This window comes from Ursus americanus, chromosome 6 (assembly GCF_024610735.1).
Source record: "Ursus americanus isolate L20-20 chromosome 6, mUrsAme1.1.p, whole genome shotgun sequence".
Taxonomy (NCBI): domain Eukaryota; kingdom Metazoa; phylum Chordata; class Mammalia; order Carnivora; family Ursidae; genus Ursus; species Ursus americanus.
Window position 1 is genome coordinate 19,218,702 of NC_142132.1, and position 15,690 is coordinate 19,234,391.

Consider the following 15,690-nt stretch of genomic DNA (forward strand, 5'->3'; position numbering starts at 1 on the left):
TCTGGAAAGACGTTTGCTGGGGGTCTCTAAAGCTCAAGCCTCCTCCACCCGTAGCCACATGAAGGAACATTCTGGGGATGGGCTCTCTGGAACATGTCAACTAATGGAATTCCCTGAAAGATGCTTTCTTCTCTCCCTAGACTGTGAATTTCTGTCAACTTCCCCTCCAGGCTCAGGAAACTAAGCCTCCCTTGATTTCTGCCATCCTACCTAGATCTTTACCCCTCCCTCCTTCTCCCTCCTACAGAAAAAATGTCCTATCCACTTTCTCTTCCTTCCTTCCTTTCTCTCTCTCCCTCCTTCTCCTACAAATAAAAAAAGCCAATTCCTCGTATTAATAAAGATCGTCACAATTCATAAAATTGAGTCTTACCAAAAACCGAGGTAAGGAGGTATTGATTCTTGTTTCCATTTCACAAATGAGGAGGCCTCAGGGTAATTTGTCCCACCGTACGTGGCTAGTAAGAGACAATCCTAAAAAGTCTTCTGAGGCTGAGGGGTTAGTTCATTACCTCTGCTTCCTTCCTTCCTTCCTGCCTTCCTGCCTTCCTGCCTTCCTGCCTTCCTTTCTTTTAGATTTTATTTTTTTGAGAGAGAAAGAGAGAGAACATGAGGGGAGGGGAGAGGCAGATGGAGAGGGAGAGTCAGACTCCCAGCTGAGCAGGGAGCCTGATGCCAGGCTCCATCCCAGGATCCTGGGATCACGACCTCAGTTAACCAACTGAGCCACCCAGGCGCCTGCATTATCTCTGGTTTCCATCACTAAAGTCCTGACTGTGGTTTCCATAAAACTCCCACTCCGCTGCCCCCCTCCCCACCCCCATCCTGGTGGAAGGAATTACCTGAAATTAACCTTGCACCTCTACCAGAAACTGAAGTTAAAACTTTCCATATGCTGGCATTAAAATGTCCCTTTGAGACTCCCCCAAAAGGGATGTGTAGTCAGAAAGACAGACCTGAGTTTACCAATGGAGTGATTCAACATCTGAGTGTCAGTTACCAAATGTGTAAATTGGGAGTGATGAGACCTGGCTTGTATAGTTGCTAACAGGCTTAGGGGTCATGTTTCTTGCATATTTGGTGTGGGAAGTATCAATCCAGCAATTACAAACAGGATCCCTTATATTCCAACCTTATAGCCAAATAGAACAACAGATCTCAAACTTCAGGAAGCTGAGCGTCTAGGACTCACACTATTGATATAACTATACCCAACCCTATAACTCTTTTACTGGCAAAAAATGAAAGAGAGACCATATTATATGAATGCAGGTCTCTACATCTCAAAAATGATGTATTAGCATGTGTGACAAAATAATAACAGTGGATACATCTAAGTATTCATTGGGCTTTTCTTTGCATCCTTTCTGTAAATTTGAAATTTTCAATATAAAAAACTTTTAATTAATAATTCACAAGTGTTCTTCAAAAATCCCATTTAGAGCTTAATATTTGCAATTTATATGTTATGTCGTAACTGAAATTTGAATGGAAGCAGATGCAAACCGAGAGGGAAACACTGGAGGAAAAACCTAAAGCTTGGTCATGTCCTACCTCCAATCCCCACAAAATGTTGTACAGAATAACAGCGAATGAGCATTTCCACTTTGCAAATCAAACATGTAAGTGTATCAAGCAGTTCCAATGAAAAATATTTTTTAATTAACGTTTTCTCACTTCTTTCCAGGAAGAACGAAAGAGACCCCCAGCTGCAGTTACAGCCATTTAAGAAACCACGGCAGCCCTGCTTTTGTCTGCCCTGCGCCCGCACCACCCCCACCGCGCCAGAGCGGGCTTCACAGTTACCAAAGTGAGAAAAGGACTGTGTGAGTCACCTTGACAAATGCGGAGCGTGACTGGGAGGTGAGGGCTGCTAACATTTCTCTTTGTTCCACTCTGCGGAAGCATCCTGTCCCTCCTGACCTGCCAGTAAGCTAGGATCAGACGGCGAGACTTTTTGCTGTCTATGAATATATTGAACATTTAACAGCGGTCAGCTGCTAAGTGCTTTCATAGATTCTTACTTCATACTGACAATAACGCATGAGGTAGTTACTGTCATCCATGTTTTAGAATTGAGAAAACGGAGACTTCAATGGCTGCAAGAACTTGCCCCGGCTCACCTGGCTTCTAAGGGGCAGAAGCAGGACCACAGGTAGGTGGATCTAGCCCCAAACCCCTCTCGGCTGCCTCAGTGTCAGACGTGGAGCTGAGGTTCCGCCTGCCTTCTTTGACCTGATGCCTCTGTCTTCCAGTCAATGAAAATTACCACCCACTTGGTGGCTCAACCCGCCACTCAAAATTCTCCAGATCAGCAAATGAATGGCAGGGATCCAAACTGACATCTCACAAGCAAGGAAATTTGAAGAAATTAAGCAGCTTGGCAAAGTAGTAGGAAGGCAAGGGAAATAGAACCCAGGTCTCTTTTAGGACTCGGGTCATTCTCAACCCTGCCAGGGACTCTAGCACTCTGGCTTGCTTCCTAACATAAATCAGTATTTACTGGGCTCCAGATACTAGTTCTAGGAGGTTTTTCATGCTTTATCTCATTTAATAGCACCATTTGGTAGACAGAGAAGCTTGATGAACTGGGGCCAGGGTCACTGGGATAATAAACATTGGAGTTAATCTTCAGACCCTGGTCCAAGTCCCTGCAACTGCCCTGTCCTCTGTTCAGAGGGGGACTAGCCCACTTCTCAGGGGTGATTGTAAACATTCATCTCTGCAGATAAGATTACTTAATATGTACTGCTATTCCTCATATGTCTATTATTACTGTTATTTTTTAATAAGTTTACTTACTAGATTGTAAAGCTTAATAATTTTCACCCAGAGCTGATAAATCTGCAGAACACAGACATTCTCATACTATGGGTGGAAATGTCAGTTGCTACAACCCTTTTGGAAGTGAGTTGGTAGCATCCATTAAAATTGCATAGGGGCTCCTGGATGGCTCCCGTCAGTTAAGTATCCGACTCTTGATTTCCGATCAGGATCCTATGGGCTTATGTATAGCAACAACCAAAGCCCCACGTACAAGGGAGTTTATCGTGGCATTGTTCATAATAGAAACACTGGAAACAACCATGGTGCCAAGCAGTGGGGGGCTGGCTGCCTCAAGGGTGGTCCCTACATACAAGGGAATACAACATAGACCTTAAAGAACAAGGGGCAATTCTATGAGGACTGCTAGGGAGAATTTGCCAACATGTGTTACTGAGGAGAAAATTTAAGTTCAGCAACAGTATGATTCAATGTATGTAAAATCAGAGATCATAAAATATTTAGAGAAAATTATATAAGAAATTTGTTATTAATTAACAGTAATAACCTCTGGAAATTGGGATGGGGCAGGAACTTTATCCTTTTAGTGATTTTTTATATTGTTTGAGTATTTGAAATAAAATTTTGTTGTAGTATCTGTATGGTTTGAAATTTTTTTATCAGGAACACATGCTATTTTTTATCAACTAACAAAAAAAATCTATTTATTTCTTCAACTAGTAATTCTTAACAATTAGCACATTAATAGGATATTTATTTTTAAAACAAAAATTCATCTGGAAGAAGGAAGAAACACTCTGGACAATGTATCATCCAGAGTTGCTTTTTGATATCCTAACAACCCAGTAGAGACAGTTGAATAATTAACTTATGAAGTAGCCAGCAGTCATGTTGCTACAGTTATAATTTACTAGTTTGACAATTATGGATACATAATAATCAACCTATCGATGTTGATCACAACATATTTACTCTTATCTGGGGGTTAATGATCACAGTTACTGTTTTTCTGTGGGTTTTTTTTTTAGTATTACTCTATGCCAGGCTGTCTTAAGCACACACTGTTTCTCATTTAATCCTTAGAACCACCTTCCTTACCAGGTGGTTGTTTTTATGCCCATTTTACAGATAAGAAAACTAAGGCTGAAAGGTCAGCCACCTGGCTAGCTATGAAGTGGAGGGGCTGCAGATCGAACCCTGGTCTTCATTCCTCCTGGGATCAAGCTTTTAACTACTCCACATGGTGGCACGGGTGCTTCTTGGCGTAATGGGCCCTTGGCTCCTCTGCTAACTCCTGGCCGGGTGCGTCCAACACCCGTCTCTGATAGCTCTCTCTTTGGTCTCTCGTCTCTCAACAGGACCTGACTTCTCTTTTCCATCCCTACGCCCCCCAGGTGAGCTTTATCTATATGCTGGCGCTTCTCTCAGGGCTATAGCATAATCTTTTACTTGAATTCCTTGGAATCCCTGTACATGTTTTCAAACAATCACAAAATAAAATCCTGTGCTGGCTTCACGAAGGATTACCTCTCTGAAAACCCAGGAGAGGCAGTGGCTGAAGGATGCTGTTTAAAAATAATATGGTTACTCATGGAACTGGATTCACATTTGAATTTGAAGGAGACAGTCAGGGAACTTTAGCTGAGGAAAAGTGAGGACATGACCCAGGAGGTTCTTTTCTGCCCAACGACTCACAGAGAATGTCCCTCATTGGCTGCGCGGAAAGGCTTAGCCTCCATCTCGCTGGTGGGGGATTTAGCCTCTCGGCCCCTTGTCCTCTAATGAGCTGCACAGGGGTTGTATTATAATCCGTGTAGCAGGTGACTGGGAGTCAGAAAACCCAGGTTCTGGACCACGAGGTGTACCTCTCAACCCTAAACAGAAACGCAGTTATCCTGAACCAGGAGTGACATCAGCATCCTTGCCTCCCCTAAAAGCATCACTGCCCCAAGCCCAGGTGACTTAGCTTTGTCCTTCTACCGCTTGCTTGATCCAGGGCCGCAAACCAATGCTGTGGATTGAGTTCAGAATCCTGGGGGGCTCAGAGCAGGGTAGGGCAGGGCTACCTGGGCATGGCTTCCTGGAAAAGAATTTTGAGCTATGCTTTGAAGGATCCAGAAAATGGCTTGCTCTCCTTTGCTATTTCCAAGAGAAAGCAAAGCAGCAGGGTATGATAAGGGGTGTGATAAAGCAAGTTGCAGCTGAATTTTTTTTGGAAGAGGGATGGGAAATGATGGCGGTATGAAATGAATGTGGGAGAAATGTTAGCTGGTGGCTAATTGCATGATTTAAGTTCCATGGGGCTCGGCACCCCCCGTGGAGACCCAGCTTCTACACACCATGCTTAATCCCTGGGGAATGTCACTGTCATTCAGAGGCCGGTAGTGTGACTCCCGGGCCCCAGCCAAGCAAAACAGCACTTCTCAGAGTCAGGGGATTCCTTTATCGAGCCCCTCCCCCCAATCATCTCCTCTGTCTTCTCTTATCACCGGGGCTGTCTGTCTGTCAGACCAGTTGGTCGTCAGGGAATAAACATCTCCGGCTGTTTGCCCACCGGCTCAGGGATCAGGTGACCATTACGGAAGGCAATCCTGGAGGCCTTCACATGCCAGTATGACGCCAGGAACAGTGAGAGCCTGTGATGTGCTGACCTCACTGAGTGGGCACCCATGCAGCTGGCCTGGAGCTGCTGGACTCACGCCACTCCCTGATGTGGCACCTTTGGTCATCCCAGGGCTACCCCAGACAGGACACCTTGCCTAGCCCCTCTCGGCAGAGACTCCGGAGTCAGAAGAGCTGCATTAGAAACCCGGATCTATGATCTGTTAGCTGCATGACTTTAGGCGAGTTACTTTCCCTTTCTGAGCCTCAGTGTTTGCATCTGGAAAATGGGAATAATAGTGCCCACATGGTGAGGTTCCTGTGTGGATTAAATATAAAGCACTTAGGGCGGTGACTGGGTGGCTCAGTCAGTTAAGCGTCTCCCTTCAGCTCAGTCACGATCCCAGAGACCCAGGATTGAGCCCCGCATCAGGCTCGCAGCTCAGCGGGGAGTCTACTTCTCCCTCTGCCCCTGCTCTCTCCCTCACTCACTCTCTCTCCAATAATTAAAATCTTAAAAAAAAAAAAAGATGGTTTACTGTAAGATTTTACTTATTTAATTGCCAGAGAGAGAGAGAGAGAGAAAGGAAGAGAGCACAAGCAGGGGGAACGGCAGGCAGAGGGAGAGAGAGAGAGGCAGGCTCCCCGCCAAGCAAGGAGCCCAAAGCAAGGCTCAATCCCAGGACCCTAGGATCGTGATTGGAGCTGAAGGCAGGCACCTAACTGACTAAGCCACCCAAACACCCAAAAAGTAAACCATCTTAAAATAAATAAATAAATAATTTTTAAAAACACTTAGGAGGTTGGTAAAAGGGTTTACACTTTCAGCTATGAGATGAATAGGCCTTGGGGCGCCTGGCTGGCTCGGTGGGTAGAGCACGCAACTCTAGATCTTGTGGTCATGAGTTCCAGCCCCACGATGGGCAGAGAGTTTACATTAAAAAAAAAAACAAAAGAAAAAGATGAACAGATCTGGGGATCTAATGTAAAACATGGTGGCAATGGTTGATAACGCAAAGAGAAATACGTGAGCCGAGGGATGCGGTAATTATAACCAGATGGGAGGACCCTTTCACAATGTATGAGTACATTAAATCACTATGATGTACACTTTAAATGTCTTACAAATTTATATGTCAATTATGCCTCAATAAAGCTGAATTTTTTTAATGTAAAACACGTAGGCCAATGTCATCTGGCATATGAATGCGGCTCAGCAAGATGTTGTTGGCTGTTTTTTTAATGAAATTTTTTTTAAGATTCATGTGTTTATTTGAGAGAGAGAGAGAGCTCCAGCGTGAGTGGAGGAGGGGCAGAGGGAGAGAATTTTTCAAGCAGACTCCCTTAGAGTCTGCTAGATCTCATGACCCTGAGATCATGACCTAAGCTGAAACCAAAAGTCAGACGCTTAACTGACTGAGCCCCCCAAGTGTCCCTGCTGTTGGCTGTTTTTAATGGAATGATTACATTGGGGCATCCGTGATCATACTACCCAGTCTTCTCTTGAAAGGGGAGGTGCTCTGAGTCAGGATGTCAGTCACTTTCTGCATGTAAAACCGCAGGGTGCAAGAATAGACTTGCAGGAACCATCTGGAAGGTAAGCAGGGAAAGGGGAGTATTGTCAGAAGAACACCCTTGGCTAAGAGACTCCCAGGCCTGGGCTGGGGTCCTGCTTCTGCCCCTTTTCCAGTCTCAGGACCTTGGGCTTGCTTCGAAAGCTCTCTGCCCTCATTTGTCCTCAGCCACGTGATGGGGACAACAAATGTTTCCTTCTTTTCATTGTGAGGCTGAGCACAAGGCTGGCCCAGAGTCACTTGTAATGATGACCTGCTTGGTCACACTACACCAGGAAGCTCAGAAAATTCAAATCCAGTGGAAAGAGGGCAGAGGGTGTGAGGTATGGCTGGGTTTGGTCTTTAGCGGTGGGGGATTTTGTTGGGGATGGGGGGTTGCCTGCTCCCTGAAACACCTCACTGAGGAACTTGACTTCTGATGATTTAAAGAATCCCAGAGGGGTGCCTGGGTGGCACAGCGGTTAAGCGTCTGCCTTCAGCTCAGGGCGTGATCCCGGCGTTCTGGGATCGAGCCCCACATCAGCCTCCTCCACTATGAGCCTGCTTCTTCCTCTCCCACTCCTCCTGCTTGTGTTCCCTCTCTGGCTGGCTGTCTCTATCTCTGTCAAATAAATAAATAAAATCTTTAAAAAAAAATAAAATAAAATAAGAATCCCAGAGAAGTTCTATTATGATTGGGAAAGGATAGGGTTTTCAACACATGTCTGCTTCAGTCGGCTCCCCTCTCCCCGGAGAAGAGTAAACACACATGCCTAAAATGTCTAAGGGAGGGTTGAATTGTGTCCCCCAAAAGATCTGTTGAAGCCCTAACCCCTGGCACCTATGAATGTGACTTTCTTTGGAAATAGGGCTTTTGCAGACATAATCAAGTGAAGATACGGTCATTAGGTGGGCCCTAATCCTAAATGACTGGTGTCTTAGGAAAAGAGGGCCATTTAGACATAGATTACATGGGGAGGAGGCCACGTGACGACGTGGCCGCAGCTGCAAGTCCAGAAGCAGCGAGCGTTGGCAGCCAGCCCCAGAAGCTAACAACGGTTCCACCCCGCGTCTCCGACAGCCCTGCCCACACCTGGATTTCTGACTTCTGGCCTCCAGAATTGTGGGAATACATTTCTGCTGTTTTAAGCCTGCTGGTGGGTGGTGCTTTGTTACAGCAGCCGGAGTAAAGTCATACAGGGAGGACAGGGACTCAGGGAATGGGGGGAGCTGAGGGATTTTATTCCGTTGATCTGAGAGCCCAGAAAACCAGATGAAGGACTGCACAGCCGGAGGAGCCCCTGAGGGCTGAGCTCAGTTCCTATTCTAGGGCCACCAAGAAAGGCAAGGTGTTTGGACCAAGTGAAATAGGAGGCAGGGGAGGGTTCTGCACAAAGACGTTGGCTCCGAAGATCTGGCAATCTGGGGAGGTTTTTAGTCCCACTATTGGTTTGTCTGTGACAGTATCATTAGGGACACTGGCTTTAGAATCACACAGACCTGAGTTCAAATCCTGACTCTATGTGTTACTAGCAGTGTGGCCGGGATGAGTTACCCAACTACTGCGTGCTTCAGTTTCCTCACGGCGAGGCTGTCATGAGAGTCACAATGCGGTGTGTGCGACACATACTATGCCTTCAGAATTCATCTGTGGGTTGGATGATTTATGGACATGTTTAGCACCTGTGCCAAAGTTAGGTCCCCAGGGAACAGACTCTGAGGCAGGGATGGGGAACACCAGGTCGTGCTCTCCAGGGATCGACACTTGTGGGAGTGAAGAGAAGGAAGCATGGTTGGGCAGAAAGAGAAGTGGGCTGTGATCAAGTCTCAGTAGAGACTGCAGTCAACCCCATGAAATTCTGAAGCTGGGGTGACCCTTCAGAAGTGGCAAAATGGTTCTCAGCATCCCCACCCACCCCATTCCAGTCTAATAGAAAAGTGAGTGTGCCTCTCCCAAGGATCCTAACAAAATCCTTATTACAACTCTTCGGCTCTGACTGGGCCATGTTCCTATTCATGAACCCATCTATGGCCAGAAAATGTGATACTCTCATTGGCCAAGTCAGAGGCACATCCTCCCCCTCGGCACCGGATGTAACATCAATGCCACCTGAAGCATGCATGTTGAAAATTAGTCTGGAGATGCCTGGTTGGCTCTGTCAGAAGAACATGCCACTCTTGATCTCAGGGTGGTGAGTTCAAGCCACACGTTGGGTGTAGAAGTGAAAGAAAGGAAAGAGAGAGACAGGGAAGGAAAGAAGGAAAGAAGGAAGGAAGGAAGGAAAGAAGGAAGGAGGGAGGAAGGAAGGAAGGAGGAAGGAAGGAAAGGAGGAAGGAAGGAAGGAAGGAAAGAAGGAAGGAAGGAAGAAGGAAGGAAGTCAGAGAGTTTGTGATTCCCTTAGAGGAAAATCTAAGGATGCCAAGAGTGAGTGAAAGCTGGACTGTGAAAGCCTGACAAACATCTATTCTTTAACGGAAAAGGATGTTAATATACAAACAGCCTCTATTACGGCAGGTGCACACTGAGAATGAATACCGTGATATGGAATGCAGCATGCATTTCAGGGTGTTCGACACAGAGGAAAGTTTCAAAACATGTTTGTTGCAAAAATTTAATAAATATGCTAACTAAACAGGGGGAAAAAGCATCCACTGGGGGATCCTCAAGCTGTTTTGAATCTTAGCCCTAGAGGGCTTGTGAGCTGCTGGATTGTTCTGCTTCTTACCTGGATGGTGGTTTCATGGATGTATCGTAGAAATTCAACAAGCTATACATTTGTGATTTGTGTCTCCTTCTGCATCTGTTATACCTTTAAAAGTTTCTTTAAAAGTTAAAAAAAAAGTTGGGGGGGGCGCCAGGGTGGCTCAGTCGGTTAAGCAGCCAGCTGTTGGTCTCAGCTCAGGTCATGGTCTCAAAGTCCTGGAATCGAGCCCCACACTGCGCTCGTCTCTCAGCAGGGAGTCAGCTTGAAGATTCTCTCTCCCTCTCCTACTGCCCCTCCCCTGGCTCGCACACATGTGTGCATGCTCTTTCTCTAAAATAAATAAATAAATATTAAAAAAAAAGAGAGAGAGAGAAAAGAAAAAGTAAGAAAAAAAAGAAAGAAAAAGAAAAAAGAAATCTTCCATAGTCTATGGCACAGATAATAAGACCACATTCTTAAAAAATTAAAATAAATTGGGGCACCCTGGTGGCTCAGTCGGTTGAGTGGCCAATTCTTGATTTCAGCTCAAGTCATGATTTCAGGGTCATGAGATGGAGCCCTGCCTGGGCTGGGCTCCCTGCTCAGTGGGAGTCTGCTTCTCTCCCTCCCTCTGCCCCTACTCCCTTCGTGTGTTTTCCCTCTCTCTCAAATAAATAAATAAATCTTAAAAAAAATAAAATAATAAAATGAAATGAAATAAATAAGATGGCATTTTCCCCTCATGTTCTAGTCTTTACAGCCTCTCCATTTCTGGCTCATCAAGGATGATTTTTATGATAATGGAGTGTCCCTACAACCTCCCTGCTGTAAATAATTCAGATGTAGGTTTTTAAGGGTGTGTCGTGAAGATCACCACAGCACCAGTTTTTTTAAATGCGTGTCTCAAATTAAGCTTCCAGGATCCAGATAGCTATTTTTTTGTTCGTTTGTTTTTGCTGACCTAGCTGAAAATAAGTAGTAGGCACCCTGAGGGCTCATCCCTAAATACCAGGTATTCCCAAAGAACAAGGATGTTTTTCTCTATAACCACAATACCTTTAAGACACAAGAAATTTAACACTGATATCATAATACAGTATTTTTTCTCTTCATATGTAGATTTTCCCAGTTGTCTAATGTCTTTTCTATTTGCTTTTTGTTTAAATCTAAGATAGACATTTTATGCATCGCATTTGTTATTCTCCTTAGTCTGCTTTATCCTGCAGTAGTTTCCACATCTTTTCTTTTTTAAAAATAATATTACATTTTTGAAGACTCTAGGCTTTGCAGGATTTATGTTCTATCTTCTGCATTTGTATCTGTATCGTTTTCTCATTACTAGGTTCAGGTTAAAATATTTTATCAAGAAGACCACATAGGTGGTATGGTGTATTTTCCATTTCTCACACGTGGTGGCCCGTTATGATGGTTTGTTCCATGACTTGGTGATGCGAAGGTGCCTCCCTTGATTAATGTAGATCTATCCCTTTCCCTTTATAGCTACAAGTTATCTTTGGCACGCTACTTGGAGACTAAGTAAGTGTCCCATTCCTCTGCAGTCATTCACCTGGTGGTTTCAGCATCCACTGATGGTCCTTGCCACAACCAGCTCTCAATGAGCGTTTTCTCATTGAATCAATCCTTCCACATTTATTAGGTGATTTCTTTTGTAAAGAAAAGAGCATACTCTGGGCTCCCCTCTGTTTTGTCTTTCTTCTCTCTTCTCTGTCTCTCCTTCTCTCCCTCCCTGCCCTCCTCCTTTTCTCTCCTGTGTATGTAATACCCACATAGCTTATTTTCCCTTTCACAAAAGGTATTTAAGGGCTGTTGCATACCTTTTTAAAAAAATTGTCTCTTTTGTCCATATTTATATTGCCCTCTTTTATATTTTTATACTTGGAGAGTTTCCTTCCCCCTCAATTTTAAGTCCTCTTCATGTATTAGGGAAATTAGATCTTTATCTCTGATAGAGGTGGCGAATATTTCTACCCGGTTCAGTATTTCTCTTTTGATTTTGCTTATTACATTTTTGTGCCATGTTAATGTTGCTTTATTTTTATGCAGAGAAATTCATCAATCTTTTCTTTGGTTGCATTTGGATTTTGAGTCGGAGTTTAAAAAGTTCCCCTGCCCTGAGATTATTTTTTAAATTCTCCTGTTTTCTTCCAGCACCAGTATGACTTTTTTTACACTGAGACCTCTGATTCATTTGGAGTTTATTCTGGTGTACAGGGTGAAGCATGTATCCAATTTTATCTTTCTCCAAATGGCCAACCAGTTGCCCTGACACCACTTTTTAGAAGAGCCATCTTTTCCTCTGTGACTTGAGATATTATCTTTATCATATGCTAAATTTGCATATGCACTTAGGTCTATTTCTGAACTTTCTATTTTATTCTAATAGTAGGTCTATTCATTTACCAATTTTTAAAATTCATTTACCAGTTTTAATTATAGATTCTTTTTAATATCACTTATTACTTGACAAACCTACTTTCTCACAGCTCTTCTTTTTGGGGGGTTTCGTAGCTATTCTTCCATGTTTATTTTTCTATATGAGTTCTGGAATTAACTCCTCTTGGGGAAAAATGTATTTTTATTAGGATCATGTTTAAATTATAGATGAACTTGATGCAAATTACATCTTTATGATGTTGAATTGTCCCATCAAAGAACAAGGGATGTCTTTTGCTTTGTTCAAGTCTCCTTTTATGCCTTTTTGGGAGTGTTTTAAAGTTTTCCTCAGAGAGGTTTTGACGATTTTAGCAGTAGCAAATAAAACACCTGACACTCCAGCAGATTAAAGCAAAAGTTTTATTACGGAAAAACTGATACTAGAAGAGAGAACAGAGCCAAGCAAATCACCACATTGACACCAGCTGCCAGTTTCCCAGCCCAGAGGGACAGGGGACCGGGAGCCAGATCGAGAATCAGCCAGGGCAGAAGATGGCACCCGGAGCTCGTCTCCTCGGACTAGTTACCACCCTCCTGGTACCTGGGCTTGTGACGCCCCAGGGATTCCAAATGACTTACGTAGGTGGCTACTTCCAGGGCCAAGCCTGCTTTTTATATACTATGTTTCCTTCTCTATGACTAAATAACTCATTTTCTAGATGCCTAGGGCCACCATACCAGGTAATCAACTCCCTCACAGATTATAGTAGAATGTCCACATCATTCACATAGTTATTCGTTATTTTCTGCTTTCTCTTTTCTATACTAAATAGAGATTCCACTTTCATTATTTCTTTTAACTGGTTAGAAACATATTTGCACATTTATATTTTCTTCACCTCTATAAAAATGTGCCCCTATATGTGTATCCTACAGAACCATTCGTTTTGTGTTAGTTTTATCATTAAAACTTTTGCATTTTCTTGGGGTACCTGGATGGCTCAGTTGGTTAAGGATCCAACTCCTGATTTCGGCCCAGGTCATGATCTCAGGGTCGTGAGATGAAGCCCCACCTCTGGCTCTGCACTGGGCCTGGAGTCTCCTTAAGATTTTCTTTCTTTCCCTTTGCTCCTCCCCCTCTTACAAATAAATAAATAAATAAATAAATAAATAAATAAATAAATAAATAAAACTATCTCTATTTGTAGATATGATTGTATAGTTGGAAAACAGTTTTGTGGGTTTTTTTGTGGGGTTTTTTTTTTGTTTTTAGAGGGAGACAGAGCACATGTGAAGGGGTTTTCGGAGGGGCGGAGGAGGGAGAGGAGAGAAAGAATCTCCACACCCAGTGCAGGGGCTGTCACGGGCCTCAATCTCATGACCCTGAGATCATGACCTCAGCTGGAATCAAGAGTCACACACTTAACTGACTGAGCCAACCAGGCGCCCCAGGATAGTTTTATTTTTTAATTTTAAATCTTATTCCTCTAATAGTTTTCTCTTGTCCAGTTGCATTGGTTAATATCTCTGGTATTATGTTAAGTAGCAGTAGATATGCTGGGTATTCTTGCCTTGTTCCTGACCTCACGTGCTTATCCTTTAAATAAGGAATGAAGTGTACATTCTGAATATATACATTTATTAAATTAAAATGAATTCATTAATTCCTGTTTTTATTTAATGTTTTGCACATGAATGGATACTTACTTTAATCCAAAGGTTTGTAATATCTATAGATATATAATTTTTCATAACTTTATCATTATTATTATTTTAATATTTTGTTTATTTGACAGAGAGAGAATAAGAGCACGCCAACGGCAGAGGGAGGGAGCCTGACGTGGGACTCGATCCCAGGACCCTGAGATCATGACCTGAGGGGAGGCAGCCGCCTAACTGACTGAGCCACCCAGGCGCCCCCATAAATTTATTATTATGGTGAATTACATTGATGAATAATATCCGACCATTCTCGTGTTCCTGGAATAAACCCCACTTGATTATGGTATATTGCTTTTAATGTCCTCTTGGAGTTTATTCGCTAGTACTTAGATTTTTTTGCATAAATATTTGTAAGTAAGAATGATCTAGGGGCCCCTGACTGGCTTAATCAGAAGAGTATGCCACTCCTGATCTCAGGGTTGTGAGTTTGAGCCCCACATTGGGTGTAGAAATTACTTAAATAAACTAAAACAACAACAACAACAACAACAACTTAAAAAAAAGAATGATCTGTGCATTTTCTGTTGTTGTTGTTGTTGTTGTTGTTGTTGCTGTTTTGTTTAAGTAATTTCTACCCCCAACATGAGGCTTGAATTCTGAGATCAAGAATCACCTACTCTACTGGCCGAGCCAACCAGGTACCTCTGGGGTTTTTTTGTGTTTATTGCATTTAGGTATCAATGTTATACTTACTTCATAAAAAGAGGGAATTTTCTTTCTTTTTCTAACCTTAGGATTATCTGGTCTTGAAGGATTCCAAGAATTCCCCTGGGAAATCATGTGATCCTAAAGCTTGCTACATACATGTGAGATAGATCTTTGATAGCTTTTTCTGCTCTGTAAAATTCGCTCCAAATAAGTGGCCAGAGGACCCCAGGGGTCTCTGTAACCTTTAACAGTGACTTTACAACTAAATACCTGCATGAGATTAAACTTTCTTTACATTCTTCAAACCAAACAACATCTAGCAAGAGAATGAATGCAGAAGCAGACAAGAGAATTCACGTGTGTTCTGTTAAGCCAAACATTAAAAAGATCTGAAAAATATAAAACAATACCATTCTTCTCACTAATTTTTTCGTGTGTGGAAAATATAGTTATTTGTGTTAACATATAATAGGCTTATTTGTTTTTTAAAATAAATATTATTTTAATGTTCTCACTTTTAATATCTAATGTGGTAAATATCAATAAATATAACCCACGAGGCGCCTGGCTGGCTCAGCCGGAACAGCATGTGACTCTTGATCTCAGGGTTGTGAGTTTGAGCCCGTTGGTGGGTGTAGAGATTACAATCAGTCAATCAATGAATACATGAACAAAAGTTCTTGAGATATCTTCGAAATTTTTAAGAGTGTAAAAGTGTCCTGAGAGCAAACAAAAATTGAGAACTGCTTTTTTCCCCATTTTAACAGATTACTTTATTAACATGTCATTCTGAACATTACATAAATACAGCCTATATTCCAGGTAACTAACATTGTTTCAGGAAGAAGTCCACGTGCACATTTAGGGCTCTTAAGAAATAGGAACCCTTGAGCTTTCATTCTTATATCAAATGAAACAAGCACTTCAAAGAATCGCTGTCGTCCGTCACTGTTGTGCCAGTGTGTCTCCCTCAGCCCTCGTGTCTGTGGTCCCAGGGAAAGGTCCTTTATGACCAGCCAACACAGGAGGAAAAGGCCTCACAGGTGGGTCATTTGGTACATGGAGCCAAAAATGAACTGCCACTGTGTGCACTCCACTCAGGAGCAGAGCTGCGGGAGCGGCGAGGGGAAATCCTCCCCGTGGGGGGAGCCTCGAGGGCTATGTGTGGTCATCCACTCTGTGTCGATACAGAAGAAGCCCAAGATAAGAGTGTGCATGGACTCCTGAGCAATGTGAGTGAGGTGGCTGATGTGTCAGAGCCCTGGAAAGTGAAAGAAGGGAATATCAGGCGCAAGGAGGTCTAG

The 15,690-nt window shown here is 43.2% G+C and overlaps 1 long non-coding RNA gene across 1 annotated transcript; it reads left to right on the top strand.

The window, feature by feature from the left end:
* Positions 1–1,694: 1,694 nt before the first annotated feature.
* LOC148109764 (uncharacterized) lies at positions 1,695–14,752 on the top strand. Its single transcript, XR_015724662.1, has 3 exons — positions 1,695–2,155; positions 3,913–4,178; positions 13,813–14,752. It is a non-coding gene; the product is annotated as an uncharacterized LOC148109764 (long non-coding RNA).
* Positions 14,753–15,690: the final 938 nt, after the last annotated feature.